We start from the raw sequence: 10,906 nt of genomic DNA on the forward strand, positions 1-10,906 counted from the left end.
CACCCCTCCTGTGTCTGGGCACTGCTGGGAGGACCCTGCACCCACCCCTCCTGTGTCTGGGCACTGCTGGGGGTGTTTGGCACACCCCATTCTTATAGCAGGTTCGGTGCGTACATACACGGGTGGGGGTTTGGTGCGTACATACACGGGTGGGGGTTCGGGGCGTACATACACGGGTGGGGGTTCGGGGCGTACATACCAGGGTGGGGTGGCGGTTCGGTGCGTACATACACGGCTGGGGGTTTGGTGCGTACATACACGGGTGGCGCTTGGGTGCGTACATACACGGGTGGGGGTTCGGGGCGTACATACACGGGTGGGGGTTCGGGGCGTACATACCAGGGTGGGGTGGGGGTTCGGTGCGTACATACACGGGTGGGGGTTTGGTGCGTACATACACGGGTGGCGCTTGGGTGCGTACATACACGGGTGGGGGTTCGGGGCGTACATACACGGGTGGGGGTTCGGGGCGTACATACCAGGGTGGGGTGGGGGTTCGGTGCGTACATACACGGCTGGGGGTTTGGTGCGTACATACACGGGTGGCGCTTGGGTGCGTACATACACGGGTGGGGGTTCGGGGCGTACATACACGGGTGGGGGTTCGGGGCGTACATACCAGGGTGGGGTGGGGGTTCGGTGCGTACATACACGGGTGGGGGTTCGGTGCGTACATACACGGGTGGGGGTTCGGGGCGTACATACACGGGTGGGGGTTCGGGGCGTATATACACGGGTGGGGGTTCGGGGCGTACATACACGGGTGGGGGTTCGGGGCGTACATACCAGGGTGGGGTGGGGGTTCGGTGCGTACATATACGGCTGGGGGTTTGGTGCGTACATACACGGGTGGGGGTTCGGTGCGTACATACACGGGTGGGGGTTCGGGGCGTACATACACGGGTGGGGGTTCGGGGCGTATATACACGGGTGGTGCTTGGGTGCGTACATACACGGGTGGGGGTTCGGGGCATACATGCACGGGTGGGGGTACGGGCCGTACTTCCACGGGTGGGGGTACGGTCCGTACATACCCCTGCCCACGCTCTGCGTGCCTGGGTACGGGCCGTACCCATGCCTTTGGTGGGTGGGTACGGTGCGTCCCCCCATTGTTGCGGTGCCGTGGGGTCCGCACCGTACACAGGCCTTGGGGGCGTGGCTACGGGTCGTACCACGCGTACCCCTACATGACCCCAGCAATGCTGGTACGAGCTGTACCAAGGCCTTTCTGACGTGGGTACGGGCCGTACCGCCATTGTTGGAGTGACGTAGGGGGACGCGTGGTACGTTCCGTACCCACGCTCTTGCGGCCTGGGTAGGGTACGTACCGGTTCGCGTGACCATCCACTTCCGTTGTGGCGGACGCTTGCGTTGCTGGCCTCGCCCCCACACCCTGGCAGTGTCCAGGCCCTGATGGTCAGGTATGTCCAGGCCATGTGTGATTTGGTACCATGTGTTGGTGTTGTGTGTCCTGCCCCTGCCCCCCCCTTTGCCCCTGGTTGTTGTGCTGACCTTCTGCGGCGTCTGCGTCGGTTCCTGTACGCCAGGTGGACTGCTAGGAGGGCAGGGATGGCACGTAGGTTCGGGTCCATGTCTGTTCGTCGCGTCCAGCTGCTCCTTGCGTGTGTCGTCCTGATTTCCCGGCAGTTTTTGGCAGCCGGTAAATATTTACCGTGCGGGATGACGTCGGTTCGAATCGTACTTCCTGGTTCGTGAAACGTAGGCTGGATGCGTACCGACGTCACGTCGGCGCCTTTCAGGATCGGAATTGTGTTTAGTTTCTGTTCGGTCGGTGTTTTGTTCGATTCGTACGGAAATGGTGTTTCCGTATGAATCGTACTTGCATTTTCGGATGGATTTCGCACCGGGTACGAGTCGGACGGAGAAAAGGCTCCGTCCGACGGTTCGTACCCGGTTTTTACCGGATCGGAATTGGCACCTATGTGAAGATTTTTGTAAATGTCTCCATATACATTGGTTAAGATGGAAGTAACATCCTTGGATAGCTGTATGGGGGTACAGTTTTAGAATGGAATTTATCATGGCTTGCTCAAAGTCTATGATAATTGTTTGAGGGTAAAAATCATTAGATTCTTGTTTTACTTTTCCTAGCATTTCATTATATGTTGTGTTTTGTTTGTTAGGTAATAGTGCATAAATTAAAGGTATGGAAGTGTTGTGATATTGACCGTGTATTGTGTAAAGCTGATAGAATGGTTTTGGGCATATTGTAAAGGTGCCATCCATCATCCATGTTTGGCATTGTTGCAGTTTAGTTATATTGTTTGCAGTAGCAAACATTATGATTCTTTTTTCTGGGCTTTTGTTATCAAAAAAAATAAAAGGTTCATTATTGTGGGTGATACTTAATTCTGGTGGAATGATGATCTCTTGAAAAGTTTTAGGGGATGGTATAGTTGTCGTGGTTGCTTTTTTGGTCCTAGCAATAGTTCTTTTTATAGAAGCAATTGATGGTAATTGGCCTCTTGCTTCTTTGGGCACTCTAGGTAATAGTTCTTTTAGGATTACACTTGTAGCAGTTTGTGAACCTGTGCTTAATTCTTTGATATTTTCAAGAGTTGATCTGACTTCTATTTCAGAGAGATTGGGTGGATGGTTATGCTCTCTTGTATATAGTACAGTTGTTTCTCTTGTTGTTGCTCGGCCGTAGCATTTGTTAGAATAATATTTAGTACACTTCCAGTTCACTTTTCGGTCCGTCTGCTTTTCTTGGGTGTATGTGTAACCCATGTAACACAATAGGAATTTTCCTTTCTGCGAAGTTATAAATTGGGCTTCTTCTGTCATCGTGATGTGTTACAATTCTGGAAAAAATGTATATGAAAATATATGCTATAGTACTTTATATCTTTATATGAAATTAGCAAAAAAGCATTTTTTTTATATATACTTACCAAGTCTTTTTTGTTGTATTTGAATGAAGATGTTGTTTGTCGCAAAAATGTTGTTTAGTTGATTTAGTCTCTGAAAGTTAAAGAACATTTATTGTTGTGGTTGGTTTAGTTTTTTAAGTGGGGTGGTATTGCTGTTTGGTATAGACTATATTTTTATTGAAGAAACTTATTTTATTGTTTTACAAATTAACAATTCAAAAAACATTCCCCCACCTTCATCTGTCCCGGAAGTACCACACATTTATCATCAAGACCAATTATTCAGGAGAATGAACAACCTTTCCACCCAGTTCTCTACCCCCCCTCCCCCACCACATGTCAATGTACCCCCGTCTCCTACCCCTCTTACTATGTGCCCCTCCTGCCTAATAAATAAGATGCAGTAGCCTAACCTCTCACTAAGCAAACAGAGCCTACCCTCATGCCCAGTGGTATAGACTATAGGTGTTAATTTATACAGGTTTTTTACAATTTAAAAAAGAGAACATGGATTTGTTTAGGGGTTTAGGATGTTTTGGGGTTTGAGTAGGATTTAATTAATATTTTATAAAGTATTTTGATAGTATACTTACTTTTTAGTGAGTCTTTTCTGGCAATCTTCAATATTTTCTTTAGCTGTTTGGAGTAATATCTGTAGTGGAAACATAAAGAGATGGAATATATAAGTTAGTTATTTATTTGAGTAAAGATAAATTAGTGTTTTAGTTTAATTTGGCAGTTTAGTTAGAAAAGAATATTTACTTACGTTTTTAGAATAGTAATAGGATGTAGGTTTCTTCTGTTTAGTAGAGCTTCTTCTTCGTTCAATGCTTTGGTTTAAGGCACCGTGGAACACTTGTTTTAATTGGTTTATATAGTGGTTTCAAATTGTTTCTTGAATGTTATTGGTTGTTTTCTGTATGTGGCCTTTCTATTGGATGGTTTGAATTTTTTTTAGTTAATTGGTTTCCTTTTATGGAAAATGCTAAGTAAGAGTATATTTAGTTTTAAAGGAGGAGAGTTTTAAATTATTATATATAAAAAGATTGTTTATAATGTGTACTAATTTTATTTAAATGTGTTCGAAATGCCAATGTGATAATTATTTTAGGTTTTTTTTATTATGTTGTTAAATATAGAGATCGCTATAAATGTTATGTTTATGTTTAAGTAGAATCTCATTTGAAAATGTAGGTTTTGGTAAAATATTGTCTTTATGTTGTTGAAAGTATTGGTTTTATTAGTATTAGAATTGTCGATATATTTTAAAAAACGATATTATTGATGTCTATATTTTGGTTATCGATATTTGTGACATGTGTCATATTTATTAACTTATGTCGATATTTAGTATTTCGATATTAATGTGTGCGATATTTGTGTGATCGATATAATTGTATTACGATATTGTAGTGTCGATATTAGTGTAGTTTTTTAAATAAGTATACAATGTCGATATTTTTGATGTCGATATATTTGTTGCGATATTTCTGTAGTTCGATAATGTGTCTGTCGATAATATGTCAGAGATCCTCTGAACATATGTGCTATTTGCATGTGAAAAGAAGGGCAGCAGCCCCCCAGTGAGTGTCAAAGACTGCCACAGTACTTAACTGGGCGGTGAACACACACACAAAGGACAAAGAACAGTATTATACTGCAGATCTGTGACACACAAAATATTGCAGAACTGACATATATTCATGAAGCCTTCCACGGTCATGTGCTGCAGCACACTGCGGAACACAAGGGCTTTTCTTCGACTATGGACATGTGAGCTGAAGCAGTCCATGTGCCCATAATAGAAGAAAAACAGTTTTAATTTAAAGCAGCGTTGGAAAAAAAGACTTGGGGCCTCATGTAGGAAGCCAAATACCGGTCGGTAACGGCCGAAATTCGGTAAATATCCCGTTACCGACCGGTATTTAGGCATTTGCGATGTAGGTGGCAGATTTTCTGGATTCGGTATTTACCGATTCGGAAATTAAGAAATCGGTATAATACCGATTCGGTAAATACCGAATCCAGAAATGCTATGTAGGGGGCACTCAAGTGAGTGCATCATTGGTGTCTGGATTCGTTATTTACCACCAACTACTAGTTGATGGTAAATGACGAATACCTTTCAAAAAGCATTTTTGTGCTATTTGAAAAGTGCAATGTGGCAGACATACATGCCCTTAGGGCATGTATGTGCGCCACATGTGCACACATGCACGAATCAGGGGTGCAACAGGGTGTCAATGTGACACCATGCCACCCATGATAATGCCTCCCCTATTACCGATTCGGTATTTACCGAATCGGTAATGGTAACTGGCTTCCCATTCTTTCCTATGGGCCTCCAGGCCCATAGGAATGAATGGGAAGGGATGCATTATTACCGTTTCGGTAAATACCGATTCTTAAATACCGATATTTACCGAATCGGTAATAATTACAGATTGGTTACCTACATTACATTTACCGATTCATAAATACCGAATCGGTAAAATTCGGTATTTATGAATCGGTAAATGTGATGCTACCTACATATGGCCCTTGGTCACAACCCTGAACCCTTGGCAGGCAAGCGGGATAGTTGTGCTGCAGGGGGACAGTGGGCAGGGCCGGACTGGAAGACCAGCCCCATATGATGCATAGTGAACGAGCACTGCGAGCGTGTCTGACCACTACGATGCGGGTTTAGGGGGTCTCCCCCCAAGACAATTTGGGGGAAAATTGCAACAATTAGCATTCTATAGCAGATTTTTCCTTATATATTCAGTTGTATTCGTTTTTAAAGCAGATTACACGATGACCTTAGAGTGCACCAGGATACGGCAATCTTTGTTGGGGCTCTTCAATGACTCCCTCACTATCACCCTCCAACAGTGGCTCTCATTTCTTCTCCACAGCCCCTCTCTCACATGCATTTCATTTGTTTTATAGCGCCTCTCATAGCAGTGCAGGGTTAGTGCACCTTACATCCCTCACACATACAGAGATAATGGATCGTACGTGTGTAAATCAGTGTATAATTTAATTGTTGCCTGAAAACTGCTGGATATACAAGGAGCTCTGCAGTGCTTTTAAAACTGCTCCACTGCTACAAAACCGGCCTCCACTCCCAGCCCAATGCCCAGTACAGCCAGTCCGGCCTGGACAGTGGGGCAATGCCCTTGAAAACTGACACACCTCCTCCCCCATTGCACAGTGGGGGCATTAAACTATGCCAGACCGACACCCAATTATGTAGACAGGGTGCAGTGGAAGCTGCTTCACAGACAAGCAATGGCAAAGCCAATAGGCCCCTATTGGCTTTGGAAAAAAAGTTTTTATAGGTGTTATGGCAATACTGCAGCCTTATTTTCTAGGCGCATGCACCGCATGCAAGCCATTTTTTTTTCATTGAAGCATAAATTGAAAATTGAGAGCTAGCAGCACAGCAGGGTGGGGTGTTGGGGGAAGCAATGCAGGGGGCTAACAGAGGGAACACAGAGAGCAAGGTTGGGAAGTAGAAGCAATGGGCGAAAGAGAAAGAGCCCCCAGTGCAGAAAGCAACATGGATGGCGGGCAGGGGACGGAAGCAACACAGAGGGGGTGGGTGGGAATAGCAAAGGACGGGTGAGCCACGTGTGAGAGAGCAATATGGGGCTGGCTTAGCCCCACTTCCATGTTTTTATTAATTCATCTGCTTCTGCCGTGCTTGAGATTAGGTACTCTTCCCTGTACCACTCAGCGACTATAAATATTTTGTGACATCAATGAACACTCATGGTTTACAAGACTTCTCCAAGTGGAATCTAAGTTGAAGGGATTTAGAGCTGTTGTAGTCCAGTGTACACCTGGTGGGGTGGAAAACACATCCAGTAAGACCACTGCATCGCCCACCCGAAGCCCACCCACAGAATAGTGGTAGCATCCAACGCTACCCTAAGCCAGAGCACAGCCTGCCTTACCTGCCCATACCCTCCCACCCATCTCCCCTGTGACCACCATGGCCATGCTGCTCACATCCCTCATCTGTGGGAAATTCAGGCTGAGAGACAACTGGAATATACGGGGCATGAAATCATCAGATCAGCTCCAGACAGAGTAAGATCTGACGATTCAAATACCTACAAATGAGTGTGCCTGGAGGTAAGATACGACTGTAAAGGTGGAGTACCTGCTTCTTGTTCATGGAGGTAGCGTATTGATGGGTCACCTACTGACGCGAGCCATAACTATGCCTTCCATAATGATCACTAACGATTTGCTCACTTGATTGTCGAGGACGCCTGTGTGACAATTGGATGGTGAACTGGAACACTGGATGAGTAGAGGATGGAAAGACATTTGGTCCACAACATGGTGCCGGAATTAAAGCCAGTTTTTGACTGGTTCTTATTAAAATCCTCCTTAGAGTTTACTTCACGAGCACAAAACTGTAGACAAAGCATCCACATGCATGAGGAGTTGTGGAGAGAGTACGACTTTTTACCCCGCTATTCCAGACGTGAACAGTGGTGCCCTCATATGGACTTGTGTATGGCAGCGAAGAAGACAGTTCTTGAATGAAAGGGATGATCTCAAAGGTTTTAGAAAATATGGGATCACTGGGTGGGTTAAGTGAACTCTGATGAGGTACAACGCCCCAGGATCCCACTAAAACTAGCAGATGGGAAGGGAATGTTTGTCTCCCATTTATAAAAGTTGGGCTTTGATAGTGTTATTGTATTTCTTTTAAATGATCTTAGACTGCATCATTACACTTGGGTGTTGAATCTTACGGGAGACCCTGAGAGATCTGCTTATTTGTATACAGGCAATTTTGGGAAGGCAAAGTTAGGGGTCAAATCACTTTGGCCTTAAACAACATAATAGTTTGACAATTGCAGATTCACCGTAAACTCCTGGTCATTCAAGTTCGGTTTACAAGCATTAGTAACTAAAGAGTCTCTTAATTCAAGAATAATAATTAAACCATGATGCTCTGAGATGGAAAACCTTCGCTCCTTCACTATCAAGAGTCTTTGGGGCTAAGAAGTCTGGCCAAAAGTTGATGCACTGACCCATCCCTTCCTTTGTCGGTGGGAAGGGAGAATGTGTTCCCGCTCACTGGGCAGGAATACGTTTGGCATAGATGGATTACCCGACAGACCTCCATGTTATGGTGGTTCACTAGACATCGTTTTTGTTTTTCAGAAGCAAGCCATTAACAATGGAGTTTCTTTTTCCTAAGACAAAAAAAGAAAAATCAAAGATGCTGATGTGCTCTCATCACCGGGTCATTGTTACATTTGCCTATCCTAGACAACCATGCCTTTCCCAGCAGTCGAAAACAGAAATTAATGGCATCAAAAGGCCCATTCTTGAATGCTTCTGGCCATGCCAAGCCAGCAGTCTTGTAGACGATGGGTTGAGGGTTAAGCAAATGAAGGAGGCGCCGGGGTAGGGTAGAAAGAGTGGGGCAAGGAGAGCTTGTGCTTGGGGTAATTATAAGCTAATACAAATGGTTCTCAGAAGCTCTCCTACCTTTGTACCCAACATACTTTCTGAAACTCCATCTCAACCAGGAGGTTGTGTTGCTCACCACTGGACAAACACAGCTTCCATTCTTTGGATCTTGGACCGATTGACCGGTCACATGCAGTCTCCTTTAGATGGATTCACCTGACAGTTTCAGGTGCCTCTCCCATGTCTCTCTTCCGGTTACTTGTCAGGACGCTTCTAAAGAGGGTCAGAGCCTCCCCGCTGGGAGCAAGGGGTTCTCTATGCGCTATATACACCTACAGAGCAACAAAGGGTCCTCCCTCAAGACCTTTGTATCCACACAATCTCGATGTCAATTGGATCAATAGTGTGACCATTTCTTCTGCTTATGATGCAGCAAATGTGCATGAATGAAGACCATCAAAGGTGCTTTTGAAGTCCTGGAAAAATCGAAACTGTGGCAAGGAAGAGGAATGAAGTGGTAATTCATGAATTCATTTCCTCTTGTCTTCAGGATACACCAAGGGTGCACTCTTTCCCCTCACAGTCCTTCTCACAGGCCTCCCAACCTGAGGTGCTCTCTAAAGTGGTAGAAGGTGCTTCTCTTTGTCAGTCTGTGGGAGGTTTCCTGGTTATAGAGCGGCATCTCTCTGCCCCCTGAAGAACGAGAAGCTTTGAAATGGAGGGAACTAAGGGAATTTATACCGGGAGGGGCGGAAGGACGGGGGCTTCCGGAGGTAAATCACTAAAAAACTTAAGGAACGTGACGAGGAAGAGCAGGAATAGAAAATTACTGGCATATGATTTACAGATTTATATAATCTGGAGTCTAATGCGCACGTGGTAAACCGTCAAATGGCAAAACAACCATTATGTGACAATATTGATTTGGTTCTATTGTCTTTTTTCAGTGCGTGGCAACTGTTTGATTGGCAGCGCATGCATCAAAAATCAGTGCAATTTGTGTTGAGTATGTTTCAGTGTAAGTAGTAATGCTCAGAAAATGGCATTGGGAATTTGGCAGAATGTTACTGTCATGAGCACCTACAATATACAAGAACCACTCTCCTGTCGCACATGGGGTTCTTCCAATGAATGTCAAACTAGTCCCCACGAGGAGACCTGGAGCAACAAATGAGTACATGGAAATGCACGACATAGCTAACACGATATGAGTAAAGGCCTAACCTAGCCATAGAGAACTTGCTGAAGACCAGAAAGGCTCATGTCTAGTAATTGAGGGCCTGGAGGAACATGTTGCCAAGTGCCATTGTGTTGAATACTTGCAATCAATCAAGCATTTGTAAAGCGCCCACTGTACCCCTTGGGGTATCTGGGCACTGTGCCTGTGTCAAAGAGCCAGGTCTTGAGTCTTTCTGAAGTCTCCCAGCGAGGAGGCTGTACTGAGCTGGAGGGGAAGGTAGTTTCAGGTCTTGGCAGGGATGTAGGAGAAGGATCAGCCACTGCTGCGGCTGCAAAGGATGCAGGGGGGTGTGTGCAAGGGCGAGTGAGGCAGAGTTCAGGTGTCTGGAGGGTTGGTGGAAGCTCAGTCGATGGTTGATGTAGGCAGGTCCTAGGTTATGGAGGGCTTTGAAGGCATGTGTGAGGATCTTGATCTGGCATCTCTTCTGGACAGGGAGCCAGTGGAGATCACTCAGGTGGGAGGCGATGTGGGTTCATTTGGGAAGGTCCAGGTTGAGTCTAGCTGCTGCGTTCTCTATGGTCTGGAGTCTTGTGAGGAGCTGGGTGGGGATACCAGCGTAGAGGACGTTGCCATAGTCGAGGCGACTGGTGACGAGGGCCTGGTGTTGGCTGGAATCCAGCTGAAGATTCTGCATAGCATGCGAAGTGTGTGGAAGCAGGAGGAGGTGACTGGGTTGACTTGTCGTTTCATGATCAGTTTACAGTCGAGGATGATGCCGAGGTTGCGTGCATGGTCGGTCAATGTGGGTGCGGGTCTCAGTTCTGCAGGCCACCAGTTGTTGTTCCATGCAGAGGTGTCTGTCCCGAAGACCAGTACTACAGTTTTGTCAGAGTTGAGTTGGAGGCAGTTGTCTCTCACCCATTTGGCTATGGTCATGGCGTAGACTTGTAAATGACCTTAGGAATATGTGCACAGGACAAGTAGCGCGGTAGCCTACTTGAGACTGGCTCATGCTGGAACATTTGGATGTTAACTGGCGAGGCCTCGCGCAATTTACACATTCAGCAGCCATTTTGAACTCCCAGACTATAAGAGCCACGCCCTAACACCGCACCCATTGCTAGGCAATCGCTGCTGTGAGAGCAGCAGTCAGAGTCACTTACCAGTTCCTGTGCAACGCTATCTCCGTCCACCAGTAGCAGAATGGTTTCCTCAGTCAGCACAGAGTTTGTGGCTTCGTGTCGTATTTGGTGAAAGAAATGAATCTGTAATGACAAAAAAAGAAAGTGAAAGGTTTACCAAGCATGCGTGCACGCGCTCTTCAGTCAAAGGGCATAGCACTTTATCGCGCTGAGGAAAGAACCTGAATCCTCAAAACCAGTTGCATATTGAACATTAAAGGAAGTCCGGG

The 10,906-nt window shown here is 46.0% G+C and overlaps 1 long non-coding RNA gene across 1 annotated transcript; it reads right to left on the bottom strand.

Annotated features, from left to right (window-relative positions):
* Positions 1–2,491: 2,491 nt before the first annotated feature.
* On the bottom strand, positions 2,492–3,548 carry LOC146789053 (uncharacterized). Its single transcript, XR_014969744.1, has 3 exons — positions 3,488–3,548; positions 2,916–2,985; positions 2,492–2,825 (listed from the first exon to the last, which is right to left on the bottom strand). It is a non-coding gene; the product is annotated as an uncharacterized LOC146789053 (long non-coding RNA).
* Positions 3,549–10,906: the final 7,358 nt, after the last annotated feature.

The sequence above is a fragment of the Triturus cristatus genome, chromosome 10, assembly GCF_964204655.1.
Source record: "Triturus cristatus chromosome 10, aTriCri1.1, whole genome shotgun sequence".
Lineage (NCBI taxonomy): Eukaryota > Metazoa > Chordata > Amphibia > Caudata > Salamandridae > Triturus > Triturus cristatus.